Source organism: Accipiter gentilis, chromosome 6 (genome assembly GCF_929443795.1).
Source record: "Accipiter gentilis chromosome 6, bAccGen1.1, whole genome shotgun sequence".
Classification (NCBI taxonomy): Eukaryota; Metazoa; Chordata; class Aves; order Accipitriformes; family Accipitridae; genus Astur; species Astur gentilis.
In genome coordinates this window covers 9,859,606-9,873,951 of record NC_064885.1, presented here as the reverse complement: position 1 = coordinate 9,873,951, position 14,346 = coordinate 9,859,606, and the positions used below count along the sequence as shown (strand labels likewise).

Below are 14,346 nucleotides of genomic sequence, written 5' to 3'. Positions count from 1 at the left end.
GTCCCTCTGCATTCCTCCAGCCTGGCTGCCGGGGTGCAGCCGAAAAATTCCCAAAGGAAGCACAGGGCATCGATAATTGCCCAAAAAAATCTGAGCTATTTCCTGCGGGAACAGCAGATGGGAATTCCCCCATTAGCTCCAACACTGAGAGGTCACTTGTTTTGGGCCTGGGATTTGGGGGTTTTGGGGATTTTCTCCTTTCTTTTAGCAGAGCATCGCTCAAGTCACATGTGACGCACGTCACGCGGGACAGCCAGACCTGTCCCCTCCGTGCTGGCCCCAAAGCCCACCCTCCTTGTCAGCTCCTGCCCCAAACAAGGTCCCACCAGATGCCTGCCGGCACTGCACCAGGCTGCTGGGACAGCGCTGGCCTGCCAGCGAGGGCACCGCATCTCTCGCCCCGGCTGGTAGGGCAGGTTGCTAAATACGTCCCTGAGCAGGTTCTTTCCCTCCTCTCCCAGCTTCTCATTAGCAAACCTGAAAGAGCAGCGACCCGCAGCAGCAGCACCAGCAGCTCCTTCGCCCAGACGTGAAAGCGCTCCCGGGAGGGACAGCGGAGGGAGGCGGCGGTGGCCACCGCCAGCACGTGTCCCCTTCGTCACCCACCGGCTCCCGTGAGCACCCCCCACGAGGGCAGCTGCCCAACCCCTTCCCCTCCCCGCACCCAGCGGTGACACATGCTGGGCAGGGTTCACCCCAAAAACGCGGCCTTGAGAGCCAACACCAACTCGCAGAGCAGCGGCGCGTGGCAAAACCAGTGGCACAGCCCCGAACTGGGGCACCCCGTCCCCCGGCGGTCACTGGGAGCCAAGGGAGAGGAGCGGGGAACCCGCGGGCGGCCACAGAGCCGCGCCGCGCTGCTGCAGCTCAAAGGCGACCCTGAGACCCGACGGGCTGCTTGCTATCGCCCCGACGGCGGCACACACCGCTGTGCCAGGGCTCGCTGCTCCGGCGGCAGGGGCCCACGGGCAGCGGCAGAGGCGGCGAGCCGTGGCCTTTAGCATCCCAGCCCCTCAGCCGCCAGCGGCGTCGGGTCTGATGCTGGCAGCTGCCGCACTGCTTTCTTATTTCTGAGCAAGCACTTTCCACCGGAGTAGAAAATTCCACGGGCTCGGATGGGCAACAGCCGACGTAGCGGGTCTGGCTGTGCCGGCGGGGACCAGGGACCCGGGACCCTGTGGAATCAAAGACGCTCGCATCTGTGGGATTATTCCCCAGCTGCAGCACTTCCAGCAGCTCCTGCAAGTGGGAGCAGCGTGGGGAACAGACCCCCCCAAAGCCAGGGGCTCCCGTCATGTGAGGGTCCGTGCTGACATCCCCAGGCAGTTCCAATGTCCGGAGCCCGCACATCAACGGGCGACGGATGCAGCAGGAGGCCGAGCGACCGACCCCAAAGTGCCCACAACACCCAGCCCCATGGCTCTGCAGTGATGCTCGGCGGCACCAAAGCCTCCCGAAGCGCTCTCGCCCAGGCGTGCCTGGCGCCTGCCGCGAACACCCGGGATTACCTGCACAGCGCCGACGGGTCCGAGGCTCACGCCGGCACAAGATGCATTAATAGGATCTCTCTGATTTACAGCTTATCCCAGATAAACCCACCGCCAGCCCCACGCGCTGGAAGGACAAGGGCACCGGCTCCCCGGGGAGCAACTTTCTCCCCGTCACGGTCATCCCCACGCACCGAGAAACCTCCGCTCGCCCCCGCCTGCACTGGGGAAACCGCAGAGGATGTCCATCCGTCCGTCCCTGCACCCCACGGGCCGCGGTGCCGAGGCCGGGTCACCAGCCCAGCCGAACCCCGGAGCGCTTCGTCAGCTCAACCCTGCGTTTCTATTTTCAGCTGCGCTGCCGCCTTTCCCTGCGCCGGCGGAGAGGGAGACGAGCCCCGGCAGAGCCCGGCTTGCAGCTTCCCCTCCTGCCCGGCACCACGAGACGCAGCCGGGGCAGGTGGCGGCCCTGGAGCTGCCTTAGGGATAGGGAACACCGTTGCGGTGGTGGGCACCAAGGGCCAGCCGGACATCCCCTGCCCAGCTGCCCCAGCACTCCCTCAGCGCTGTCGCCCCCCCCTCAGCCCTACTGCTCCCTGCGCCCCCCTGCCTCACCACCCCGAGCACCCCTGCAGCACTATCACCCCCAACCCCTATGCCCCCTCCCCCAGCCTCATTGCCTCCTGGCATTCCCCCCCCAGCCCTGATGGATCCCAAGCCCCAGCATCACCCCCAGCATTCCCCCCCCCCCCCAGCCCCAATGAGCTCAACATCCCCCCCCAGCCCTAATATCCCCCAGCATCTCCCTCAAGCCCTATAGCCCCCCAACATCCCTCCCACCCCTATAGCCCCCCAACACCCCTGCAGCCCTATTGCCCTGCAGCATCTCCCAGCCCTATTGCCCCCCCCACACCTCTCAGCCCTATCGCTCCCCAGCATCCCCCAGCCCTAACGCCCCCCCCCTGCATCCCCCCAGCGCCATCCCTCCCAGTATCCCTATTGCCCCCCCTGCCCTCTCCCAGCCCTGATAAGCCCAGCATTCCCCCCGCCAGCCCTACTGCCCCCCCCAGCATCCCCCCAGTCCTACCACCGCCCCCCCCCCCGGCATCCTTCAAGCCCTAATACCCCCCTGCACCCCCCCAACCCCAACGAGCCCAGCATCTCCCCTAGCCCTATTGCCCCCCAAACCTTGATACCCCCTCTGCACCCCCGCAGCCCTAACGCCCCCCTACCACCCCTCCGCACCCCCCAGCCCCATCGCACCTAGCATCCCCCCCCCCCCCCCCCCGGGCTCTCCCCACCGTCACCCCCAGGGCTGGGACCGAGACGGAGAAGGGGTGGGGGGGTGGGGGGGAAGGAGGGGAGACCCATGAGGAGTGGGGGGGGAGTAAGGGGGGGGGCAAAACTTTTCCTTACCGCGGGCGTCTCGGGCGCGGCGCTCCTGCCTCCCCCGGCGAGGCTGCGCGGGAGCGGCGGGGGCGGGCGGGCGGGGGCCGGGATGGAGCCGCCTCCCGCCGCCTCCCGCCGCTTCCCTCCTCCCCGGGCGGAGCCGGTACTACCCGGTGGGGGCTTAAAGGAAAGAAGAAGGAGGAGGAGGAGGAGGAAGAAGGAGGAGGTGGGAGGGGGAGGGAGGGAGGGAAAGGGGGGGGGGGGGGGGGGGAGGAAAGACGGGGGGGGGAGAAAAAAAAAAAAAAAACAAACCAACCCCCCCCCCCCCCCCCCCCCCCAGGCTGGGAAAGGAGAGCAGCTCTTTGTTCTGTAATCCCAGTAAAAGTGCCAGCCATTCGCCCCGCCGCTAATCCCAACCCCGCTCAACGGCACCATCCATTGGCTGCCATTTACATACGGGATTAACCAGCCCGATAACCGGACGGGGAGGGGGGAGAGCCGAGACGAGCTGTGTTAAATCCTTTTATGCCGCGCCGGGGCCGTGCCGAGCCGCGCCGAGCCGCGCCGAGCCGTTCCGGCTCGGCGCGGCTCGGCGCGGCTCGGCACGGCCCCGGCGCGGTGGCCCCGGCGGCTGCTGGAAGAGGGGGGGAGGTGGGTTATGGGGGTGCAATGGGGACCTGTCGCCATCTGTTGGTGTTGGCGTGGCTGGGCTTGGCACGGTTTGGCATGGTATGGCTTGGTATAGTGTGGGCCTTGGGTGGTTTGGCTCGGTTTGGCGTGGTACGGTATGGATTGGCGTGGCACAGCCTTGGCCTGTATAGGTCGTATAGGTTCGGCTCGGCGGGGTGGTGCACGGCTCGGCACGGCAGAGCACGGTTCGGCACAGCCTTGTGCCACGTGGCTCGGCTCGGCTCAGCGTGGCACGGCTTGGCATGGCCTGGCTCTGCACGGCTCGGCGTGGCGCAACATGGGTCGGCATAGCCTGACCCCATTGCAGCTTGGCTTGGCCCAGCGTGCCACGGCACTGCACGGCTCAGCAGGGCATAGCACAGCTCAGCTCAGCACAGCCTTGCCCCGCGTGGCTCAGCTTGGCTCAGCACGGCATGGCTTGGCATGGCCTGGCTCTGCACAGCTTGGCTTGGCATGGCGTGGCTTGCCATGGAACGGCTCAGCGTGGCATAGCACGGCTCAGCACAGCCTTGCCCCACACGGCTTGGCTTGGCTCAGCACGGCATGGCCTGGCACTGCATGGCTCGGCATGGCATAGCACAGCTTGGTACAGCCTGGCCCTACACAGCTCAGGTCGGCACACCTTGGCTTGGCATGGCCTAGCCTTGCACAGCTTGGCACGGCACAGCATGGCTTGGCACAGTCTTGCCCCACATAGTTCAGCTCAGCATGGCACAACTTAGCATGGCCTGGCACCGCACAGCACAGCACGGTTTGGCACAGCCTGGCACCGCAGAGCCCTGCTCGGCGCAGCGTGGCCTGCCTTGACGTGGCCCATTAGGGCACGGCTTGACACGGCACAGCCCGGCACAGCGTGGCACAGCTTGGCACAGCCCAGCTTGGCCCGGCACAGCCCGGCACAGCCCGGCATGCCCGTTGGAGCACCCCATTCAGCAGAGCCAGGCGCCGCGGTGCCGGGAGGTCCCGGCCGCCCCATCGGCGCTGCCGCTGTACCCGGCCACCGCTGCCCGCTGGCACAGAGGCCGAGGCTGTGTTTGCCAGCAGGGCAGACGACTCGCGAGGAGGAAATGATTATTTTCCAAGTTCCTCGCTGCATATTAAGGAATGGCAAATTAAAACAAATGAAAAACTATTAAAAATAACTTGACAGCATTTTAACCTCGAAAGTTTGGAAACTGCTGACATTTTTTTTCCCTTTGAAGCACACATTATGCAGCTGCTCCATTAGCTGGATTTTGTTTTAAATAAGTGATGATTTATTACCGCTCCAGGGCCACGGGGAGAAGAAAACATTTTAAGAGAAAACACTTTTTCCAGTTTCTGGAGGAGCGGAGAAGGGACTTCTTGGCTCTGCCGAGCCCCACACAGGCACCCGGCACCCGCCGCGTCCCTCCCCGTGTCCTCAGGCCTGGCAAACTCATCGCGCTGGTAGCGGCAGGCTGGGGGCTGTGTGGGGTTCCCAGCGAAACCCCAATAGGGATGAAGGGTTTGATGGGACGGGTCTCCTCTGGGCAGGATGCGTCCCACCGGGGCGGCCAGAGCTGGTCCTCGATTGGCACCCGACATCGGCTGGCCCTGGGAGCGTAAATGGTGAGTGAAAACACACTCGCTGAATAATTAAATGGAAGATCTTACTCCAAAGAAAGAAATCAGGGCATCTTTTGGCTAATTATCTTTAAGCCAGACTCAAGAAAAAAAAAAAAAATCCACCAAAATTAATTTAATTAGGTCATCTGAGCGCAGGAGCTGAACAAGGGGGAGCTGCCTGCAAAGGATGGGCAGGTTTCTGTGCAGGGCTCCGCTGCCCCGCTCTCCCCGTGGCTCTCCATCACCTCCCCAGCACGCTGCCCGCCAAAACCCACGGCCCCTGACCAGGGAAGCTTATGCCACTCAAAAAAAGGGGAGAAAAAAAGTGTCTTTTGACGCACCGTCCGGGGCTGCGCACGTCCCCCTGCTCCGCACCCCGCGAGGGCTGTGGCCCCACGGTGCCCGTCGCAGCGGGCGCAGGTTTTGGGCAGCGCCGGGGTCCTGCCTGCGACCGCGCTCGGGTCAGGCTTGCGCTTGTTGTTGCTCCCAAAATCTGCCCTCCCTGGGGCCGGCCCCGCGCTCCCGGCCCCACGGGGCACCCGGGGGGTGCCAGCAGCCCCAAGGGAACATTGAGGAGCGGTCAGAGAAACACGATGGTGTTGGCGTTTGGGGAATCAAGCGTCTCTCCCGCACGCGTTCGACTCATCGCTGCTGCAGGGTGACACTCGTTGGAGCCCTCCGAAGGATGCCGGCCCTCGGAGGGGACCTCGGCAAAGAGGGTTTCCGAGGTCCTTTAGCCGAAGCCCAGCAGCTGGCTCGCTCCAAAAACGCAGGAAACTGTCCTGCCCTTCTGCCCCCCTCCAGCAGAGACCCCGAGAGCTGGTCGTGAGGGACTCCAGCGCCGAGCCCTGGGGCACGGCTCTGTGCCAGCTGGCTTTGGGGGCCTGTCTTGCTCCTCGCCGTTGGAGATCGTGACCCAAAGTAAGGTTGGAGACCCCACGGGTGCCACCTTCGGGCACCGGTGTGTGAACAGAGAGCTCAGCCCCCCACGGCCGGCAGCAGGTCCCAACAGAGCCTCTGCTTTGGGTGCCCAAGGGCTATGAGCGCTGGAAAAGGGGAGAGGCCAAAATGATCCTGAAATTTGGAGAAGGAGCCTGGGAAGACGGTGTGGAGGAGGGCAGGCTGCCGGCTGCACCGCACTAGCGTTGGGAGGGACGGGCTGAGCTGCAGCTCGGCCCCTTGGGGAGGTCTCCTGGGGCTGCTGCCAGCTGGGGGCTGTGGACTTGAGGGGGGAGGTGGCCCGTCTGGTGGGACCCCAGGTGTTCTCCAGATGTTCCACTGGAACCGAGTCCACAGGTGAACTCGGCGCCCCTGAGCCCCCATCCTCTAGGGATGCTCGTGCTTATTAAAAGGACGCCTGGTCCAGCCGGGGGACAGATGCCATGGCTTGAACACTCTCTTGCAATTTTCACAGCTAGGCACATCTCTGCAGGATCCCCCACGATAGGATAAAAGTGGGGGTGAGGCATTTTCTTTGGGGGCCAAAATAATGAGCCACACAAACCCATCCAACTAGGCGAACGGCGTGAGAGGGATGGTTTAATCTGCTCTATCTGCAGCAATAAAGAAGTTCCTTGTCACAGCGCTGACAAAAGAAAAGGCAACATTGCCAGAAAACAATCCTATCTGCAGAAAGATTTCTTTTTTTTTTTTTTTTTTTAATTTGTTAATTAGTGACTGCTGGGCATCACAAGAATCGTTGTTTTCTCTGATATGCTGATTTCTTCTGTCTCTCGGTGGAATTGGAGATCACAAAAATAAAAAAAGAAAAGCTGCTTCTTTAGAAGAGGGAACGGGGAAAAAGTTTTAGTAAGGTCAGGAGAAATTTAATTGAAAGAATGAGTTTATTTCTTCTTTCCTAAAGGGGTATTGTGTTCTTTTGCTATAGCAAATTGCTGGTTAAAACGACCAAGGCAAAACAAAATGGTTTTTAAATTATAGATCAAAGAGCGGGACATTTCTGGAAGCCCCCCGCCACCCATTCCCGCCAGGCATGTCTCGCGTGAGCGGTGCGGATGCGGGGAGCTGGCATCACCCGCAGCAGGGCTGGGAGACACAAAAACCCCGTGAGGAAAAGCCTAGAGGGGAACGTACTGGGGTCTGCGGCTCTGGGTGGGAAGCTCTGAGGGTTAGCAAGGAAAAAAGAGCTTTTCAAGCCATCGCTCACACTTGGGGGAACAAGACTTTGCATGCAGCAAATTAACCGCTGGGTTTTGGACTGTATTTGCAGCGAGTCCGTCCTGCGCCGAAAACAGCTCCTACAGGGAGAGCTGTGCACCGAGGCGGCCAAAAATATTATTAATTATTTTGCAAGATATATGCTATTGAGTAAAATTGGCAAGGATTCCCTGCAAAACCAGAGCTGGTATCTATTGGTCCCAAACACATTTGTAGAAAGATCAAAAAACCCCCCCCCCCCCCCTCCCATTCCCTGCCTGCTGGGGCATAGCAATGGCTTCTAGTGAATATTTACTCTGCCTATCTGCATTTAACATATCTATCTGCGGTGCCAGCTGCCTGCAGTCGTGCCGTCCTTTGAACGCTGCGCTGCAAAAAGAGTTTGCTCCGGCGCAACAGATAAAATGCTTTTCTAGCTGTCTTGCTCGTGTCCCTTGAATTATTTCCATGTTAATGAGAGCCCGGCAAGGTGCTCCAAAACTGGAGCCTCTGCACAGCCTCCTGGGGAGCAGAGCAGGGAGATTTCCATTTTCTGACACACACACCCCCCCCATCCTTCCCAGCTCCACATCACCTGGCAGGAGGAAAGGTCCTTTCCTAAGCTGATGTTGTCACCAGGGTTGGTTTTGGCTCATCGGTGCAAGGGATGGGGAATACTTCACACCTCGGCGCAGGCGGGAGGGCTGCCGCGGGTACTGCCAGCATCCCTGGGCAGAGGGGGGATCTGACAGCCCAACCCTTGGTCCCGGGGTCCCCTCTGCAGACTTCAGGCATCCAAACGGGACCGGAGAGGCCCCATCCGTGGAAATCCCACTCCCTGGCGCAGGAAGGCAGGCATTGGGGTTATCCCCGTGCCGCCTTTTGGCCGAGAGCATCACCTCCTCCTGCCGGCGAGGGATGAGGGGCTGCCGGGGGAGCGTCAGCCCCGACCCCTGCCCAAGGTCGGGCTGATATTCATACATTTTTAATCAAACGTGCAGCTGAAGTTACAGCCCCAGCCTTTGAAATCACCGCCTAATTTCGTGGCGAGGCTCTGGCTTTGCCCATCAGCACCTTCCCTGCGGGGCTGTGGCCCCAACAAAGCTCCTCACCCGCCATTCCCTGCCCAGGCTGCTTTTGGCCCCCAATTGCAACCCCCCGACTTGGTGCCCAGCAAAGCCATCCTCACCGGAGGACCCACGCCCTTGCAGCCCACCCACTCCCGCACCGGGAATGAACCGAAAGCATCGGTTCTCTGCAGGCATGGGGTCTCGGTGCCGGTGCCCCCACGGTGCTGCCGGCCCGGCACAGCCCACCCGGTGCCGGTCAGGGTCCCCACTCGCTCGCGCCCTTGCAGCGCCAACGCCAAGGGCAGGAGGCATTGACATTCCCGTTGGATCCGCGCAGTGCAAAAGTAAACTTAACGACGTTATCCACCGATCTGGTAATTAATACCCTGGATGCTTTTTATTGGAATGAGCGAGGGCCGGGACATGCCGGGGGTTTTAATGAAGGGCCATGCCGGAGACACGCATCCCCCCAGTTTCTCCTGGAAGGGGCTGGGCAGGGGGCGAGGCTGGGGGGTGGTTTGGGGTCCAGGGGGCTGCAGTCTGTGTGGGGTGCCTTGTGGCCCATGTTGGGTGCCCCTGGGGTGGTCGCAGCCCTGCACCCACCTCACCAGCCCATGCACCCCGCTCTCTGTCCCCATGCACTGCAGCTAAGTGCCACGTCAGACCCCACAGGGTCTTTTTTTTAAACAAGGTGCTTTTAAGATCTTTAAATATTAGGCAAGAAGAAGTGTTTTCCCAGGCTCTTGCTGTGCCATGCTCCGCAGCACCCGTTCAGGGCAGGGAGCGGACAGAAACCCACTGCCCGACAGCACTGGGGACACCGGGACCATTTCGCTCCAAAACTGCTGTATCTTTCGTTGATCCCGCTGCTATTTTTAATACAGATGCCTTATTGAGATTCAAATGAATGTTTCAAATCCTCGCTCCTTTGCATAATTCTTTTTAATTAACACTTCAAAGGTTTGAACACAAGATCCATGCTATTTCCCTAACGAAGTTGACTGAACCTCCTTTCCCCCAAAGCTCCCCCGCCACGTTTCTGAGGGCTAAAGCCAGGGACGGGTCCATCCCCCGTGTCCCCTGCACTGGGGGATGATGGCGTTTGGCATCGGGCTCTGTAGAAATGGGAGCTAAGGGAAGAGAGGGGGTCGATGCCTGCAGCGCTGGGCAGGGGCTGCCGTGCCATCACCCACCACCCCAGCCAGCTTGGCACACACAAGGCAGCAAAAAAGCCGGAGCTTGGCACAGAAGTCGTGGCATTTGAAGCGAATATGGACAAGGCCACTGCTCTGCTGTCCCCTGCCCCAGCATCAGCCACTGCTACACCACAGTTGTGGCCCCGCGGGTTGAACAAAACCTCCCCAAAAAAGGAGCACCTTGTCTCCAGGGTCACATTTTGGTCACATTTTCAACATTCACGGCACCCAAAAGGCCCAGAGACACCTTTCTTCCTTCTGACATTGTGCTTTAAAAATAACTGAAATTGTCACGCAATTACATTCACTAGTAAGAGCTGGAGGTTTTGCTCAGCTATCCCAAGAGCCAGGAACGATGCAAAGCCCCAAGGATATAACACAGACACAGGAGAGAAAGAACAAGCCCAGGTCCCCATCCCACCTTCCCCGTCTCGGTACCCACGGGGTCTCCCTGGCTCGAGTGGGAGCTGCCTCACTTTGCAGGATCGGGACCCTGAAGGGCAGTGTCATGCAACAAATGAGGAAACGAGCTTCAGTTTTAATTCCTGCAAGTGCAGAAATGATTAGACACAACCAAATTGTATAATTAGTAGGATTTAATAAGAGACTGTCCCAGACATGCAAAAGAAGTAGGCCTTTGTTCAGCTACAAAAGACATTAATTTGCAAATACTCTTAATATTCATTTTTTGTTATTTAGACTGATATTTTGAAAGTCTCCGATAAAATGAGAAATCTGGACTAAGCATTCCAGTTGCATTTCCAAGCGCAGGAATCCAGCTTTGATGTTCCCCTTGATAACATCTTTTTAGAGCCTTGACTGCATCAAATTAAATTCTGATTACCCTGATAGTGCAATACAGCTTCCAAATGTATTCAGGTGACTTTTTGTTCTGAAAGGAAATTAGCTATTTTGACAAGGATGCTTGTTAGGCGGCAAAGAGATGGGGAGGAAGCAGCCTCGCCAGGGAAGCAGCATGTTCTTGGTGCCCATTTTGGCACTGGGGCTGCCAGGCTGCCGTGCCCCTTCAAGCCGGGCTCACTGGTTTTGGGGCTGCAGCAGGGAGGGGACACGGGCAGCCCCTGCAAAAGCAGAATTGCACCGTCGGTGGCCCACAGGTCTCCCAGCACCAAGCAGAGACCTGGTGTGAGAGACTGAAAGAGTTAATAGAATAGAATCATTAAGTTTGGAAAAGACCTCTAAGATCATCAAGTCTAATGTCAACCCAACACCACCATGCCCACTAAACCATGTCCTGAAGTGCCACGTCTACATGTTTTTTGAACACCTCCAGGGATGGCGACGCCAATGTCTCAAACATTGTGGTGGGGCAAGTTCTGCTTAATGACAAACTCTACGTAACAAGGAACCCCGCATAGCAAGGAACCCCAGCTGAAAAGCAGCTGATGGGCACCCATCAGCAACGGGACAGGGAGGGCGTGTCGGAGGGTGGGCAGGAACCTGTTCTGATGTGCTGAGCAGGACAGCTCACCGTGCATGGCCAAAGATCAAGTCTGCAGAGAAGGGGAAGTTACTCCCCAACCAACTCCTAAGTCCCAAAGGCTCACAAACCACTCATGACACCTAATTAACTTAATGAGTCCGAGTGCCCACCTGAAGGAGGGGCAAGGATGATAAAAGGGCACAAACTGAAGCCCCAGGGGCGCAAGCCCACCGGAACGGGGACCCCTCAGCTGACTGGACCAATGCTGGACCCAGGACCGGTGAAATCTCTCTCTTTTCCTTTTTCTTTCTTTCCTTTTCCATAATCCCTACGCCTCATCCCTTTAAGACATAAAACCACTGCCCAAGTCTGGGACTAAGAGTGGATCCAGCCACCCTGGGGCCTTTCTCTGAGGAGTCTAGAAAGCAAGGGGGTCCACTCTGAACCTCCTGACCCAACGGGAGGGATCTCCTTATTCCTTGAATGTACATGGTTACCACAGGTTACCTGGTTTACTGACGTAGTTCCATGCCAATTCCTGGTGTGAGAAACCCCGCCACCTATTGTTATGCCTCCCAAGTTCAGTTTGTTTCTGCCACGAATAAAATGTTTAACTGATTGTTTGGTGTCGTTTCACCTTCATTTAGCCCAAGGGAATTCCGAATTCAACAGGACTCCCTGCTCTGTCCAGTCCGGGTTGTGACATCTGGTACCTCTGCCCCCTCCAGAGGGGACGGTCCAGAGACATGCCCTTGGCTGCCAGTTCCTGGGGGAGCTCGGACCACGGGTGCCCGCAGGGTGCGCGGTTAGAGCAGGGCGGCCGCATCCACGCAGAGATTTCTCCTCTGCATGTGTCCCCATGCAGAGAGGCCACTTCGTGTCTCATCCCTACCTTACCCCAGGATTAAACCCACCCCTGAAGCACCCGTCCAGCTCCAGGCATGAGCACAGCATCCCAGGGGGATGAGTCCCTAACATGGATGAGGAAGACCATCCCACTCATTGCCTCTTCTGAGACACCCGTGATGCCCAAGAAGCAGGTCAGGATCCCCGTGCCATCCTCACCCCTTCATTTGCATTACTGCTCCCCAGCCCAGGTTCTGCTCCTTGGCTGGATGCTAGGATGAAAATAAAGTGCAAATATTATTGTTGGCAGAGATTACCAGCTCCCCCACTGTGATTTAGGCATCTTTAAACTTCATGTTTTATTAATCCTCACCATACGATTAACAGCACTGAAATGTGATGTCTGCAAACAAAGGCATGCGCTACAGTGTTATCTCTATGAGATACAGGGGCTTGGGCACTTGATTGTAAATATGCATGTTAATGAATTATATAGTGGAACTACATAAAAGATGGAGCTGGAGTCACCTGCCCTGACCAGGGACATGGTGCTCATGGCCTTTTCCTCCTGTGCTGGGCAGCCCAGACCCTGCCCAGAGCCCAGGGAAGGGCTGGTTTGATGGAAAACTCTCTGTTTTCTGCCAGCTTCTGTACTGGATAAAGCCTCCTGTCCCCAAAACCTGTCTTTTCCCAGGTACATCTCCTCCCAGGAGCGATGGCTGCAAAACGGGAACGTGCTTGGTGACCTCGCAGCCAGCATGGGGACAGCTCGACAGCCGCCGCTAGAGCGGTCCTCCCCCTCGCTGGCAGCCTCGGCAGCGAAGACGGGACTGAAGGAGCAGCGGGTCGCAAACCTCCTTGAAGCAGCTACTGGGGGCCAGGGCTGAGCCGTGACAGTGGGATCACACATGGGAGCCACCGCCCGGCTCCCTACACCGGAGCTGCTGGGCTGGGAGAGGATCCCATCCACCAGCGCTGCCCAGCTGCAGCATCTTAGGACCTGATGTGAGTGAGCAGCAGCAGCCTTTGCAAGCAAAGGCCAGGGAAAATAACAACTTCATCAGCTCCCTGCCCAGCACCGATGCTGGGCTGAGAGTAGATGGACCTTCCTGTGTTGGGAAATTTCTTCCAAGCAAAGTTCATATAAATTATTCTCCTTCCAGCCGCTGGAGGACAGCGAAGCACACGGCAGCAGCGGATGCCATCAGCACCCGCTCTAGAAATAAGCAACGCTGTGACCCAGGGACCCGCTGTTCTTGCCCAGCTATTTTAGGAGATCCTGAGACCCTGCCATGCACAGGGCCAGTAGCTGGGGAAGAAACAGAAAGTCTCAAGTTATTTGTTTTTGACAGCAACTCTTACACACCTAGAAAAAATACAACAGCAGGATATCACAGCCTACTGTGCGGACCATGTTACAGCTCTGGAATAAGGCTACATGGCCAGTTTTCACGGTGTTATTGTCAGTCAGCTGTGATTTTCTTGGGGCCTCACTCTGGAATCAATCCATCACCTGCAAACCTCACCAGCTATTCCAAAAGAGTTTAAAACTTTCAGATAATCCTGGTAGTGGAGAAATTTGTTTTAAGTCCAAGAAAAGAAGCTAGGAAGCAAGGAAAAAAGCATCCCAATTTTTTTCCTGTATCTTAAGACAGCTGGCAATACTGGGAAACCCCTGCCTTTCTGCAGAGAATCTACAGCTCATGGGTGCAGGAAAACACGGCAGAAGGAGAGATAGCTGTTTCATTGCTGTATGGGGTGCTGCTGAGCTGGGGCACAGGCCATGGGAAGTCAGGGAACTTCCCAACTAAGAGATGCCGTACCATGAAAAAAGCACCAAGCCCTGGAGTAAATTCCCCGAGTCGTGCCCCATGGGGGACAGCATAACCCCATGATGCTCAGAGCATCACTACGGGCATGCGGTGGGAACACAGGGGAAGAGGGGCAGGAGGCTGGGCTGGGGAGCAGCGTGGCTTACCTGGACCCACACATGGGGCTGCAGGCTGACACTCACCCTGGCAGCAACCGCAGCCCCCCCCCCCCCCCCCCCCCCCTCCCCGGACCGATCCACGGCAATCTGTTTCCCTGTGCTCTAAAGGTCTGCAGTAAGCGAGCTGGAAGGGATAAGGACAACCCAACCACCATCTCTGCCCCTGCAAAATCAAGGTGGTACCGCTCAAAGGAATAGGTACCAGCCTCAAGGTGAGGGGAGGTAGGTCTAGCGCAGCACACTGTGACACTCCTCACCTTGGGGTGTTGTGGGTGCGTCAGAGAGGGACTGGGGAGATTAACAGAGAAATAATCATGGATTAATAAATAGCACCATCACCCTGCGGCTCGGGAGATACCCGACAGCAGCGGGCCAGGAGAGCCGCTCTGGGAAGGAGCCGATGTTTGGTCTGGTTGTCCTCACCTCCAGCACAGGGTGCAGAAGAGCAAACGCCGCGTGCCGGCTCCTGGTGCATCTCATCCCCCAGGGC

General features: G+C 58.2%; 1 protein-coding gene across 7 annotated transcripts in view; it reads right to left on the bottom strand.

Annotated features, from left to right (window-relative positions):
- The window catches only part of GTF2IRD1 (GTF2I repeat domain containing 1), a 69,620-nt gene extending 66,195 nt beyond the window's left edge, over window positions 1-3,425 (bottom strand). For 5 of the 7 annotated variants that reach the window (XM_049803493.1, XM_049803496.1, XM_049803495.1 and 2 more), the window contains exon 1: window positions 3,334-3,425. The gene's annotated coding sequence lies outside the window, so the exon portion shown is untranslated. Of the gene's footprint in view, window positions 1-2,903; window positions 3,036-3,333 lie in introns of those variants that run through there. The other 2 variants (XM_049803497.1, XM_049803498.1) reach the window with 1 other exon arrangement.
- Between the last annotated feature and the right edge of the window lie 10,921 nt (window positions 3,426-14,346).